Here is a 1,159-nt window from a genome sequence, read left to right as displayed (position 1 = left end):
GAAAATTCGTGAAAATTTCTCGGTTCTTGACTTCAGGGACCCATATTGAAATTTTAAACTCATTTTAGACTATAGGTTGCGCAGACAACCCTAGCTGAAACTTCATGCCATTTTCAAAAAGGTAAAGAATGTCGTTCTAGCTCAACTGTGGTCCAAATAAGAGCCTCTGTGTATAAGGGTAGCTTGAAAGTTGGGCGAATTTGGATCCTGCGGTTACTCACGTTTATAAGAAAATGTTGTTGGGTGATTTTATAGAACGTAAGACTACCCAATGTCTTATAAAGTATCTTGACCATTACGTGCGGAAATACAAAAGCAAGGAATGAAATTGGCTAAATTTATACAACAATAAAAACACACAAATAACAATAATGGCAATTAAAAATAAACTATTAGAAGAATGAAGAATATCTGCAGCATTAAGAAACACTGGCTTCAATAAAAACGAAATTGTTGGTTGGAGAAGACTGTGGGTCTCAACTGGACTTGATCCACTCGTTGAACTGAAATAATAGAGGTGTAAGAATTTAAAGGATCAATTAATTTTCAATACTGTCCTGAAATTTCATGGGCCAAGCTTTAATCTCTTATAATATAGTTACTCTCAAATAAAGCTTGAATCTGGTGCTATATTTTTAGCAGTCATTCAGTATTGTTAGTCTATTCCTCTAATCTCTATTATAAAGGTACAGTAATATCTTACCGACTATTGCACAGCTTAGCAGTCCACACCAACAACAATGGGTCTAAGGTCCATCCAGGGATCAACGGGCACTGGAAGGAGCAGCAGTAGGTACTAAACTTAGTAAATGGATGCTGGGGTCAGGTGTGTATACATGGCTCTAGCCTGGATTTAGGGTGAAAATAGGTGACTTCTCTTTAACTCTAGTATATGACACCTTATTTCTAATATATATATACTTTCTATCCAGTACATATATACAGGCCTTCAACTATTCTAGGGATCCCTAACTATCCATATACTATATGTCCTATATCAACTATTCATAATGCCTGATGGTTATTGGCAGGTTAACACGGAACCAAGTAGCACACAGGGGGGGGGGTGGGGTGTCCATTAGCACAGGAATCTTCACACATCTAGGCCTCCTGACTCGTACTTGGAATTTACTCTAATCCACACTGTTAACCGTACATC

General features: G+C 37.5%; 1 long non-coding RNA gene across 1 annotated transcript; it reads right to left on the bottom strand.

Annotated features, from left to right (window-relative positions):
- Positions 1-323: 323 nt before the first annotated feature.
- Positions 324-1,159, bottom strand: LOC145325568 (uncharacterized). The gene is made up of 2 exons (XR_013881517.1): positions 704-1,159; positions 324-503 (listed from the first exon to the last, which is right to left on the bottom strand). It is a non-coding gene; the product is annotated as an uncharacterized LOC145325568 (long non-coding RNA).

This window comes from Acartia tonsa, chromosome 8 (assembly GCF_053477335.1).
Source record: "Acartia tonsa isolate MP-2025a chromosome 8, ASM5347733v1, whole genome shotgun sequence".
NCBI classification, from domain to species: Eukaryota; Metazoa; Arthropoda; class Copepoda; order Calanoida; family Acartiidae; genus Acartia; species Acartia tonsa.
This window is presented reverse-complemented; position numbering and strand designations above follow the sequence as displayed.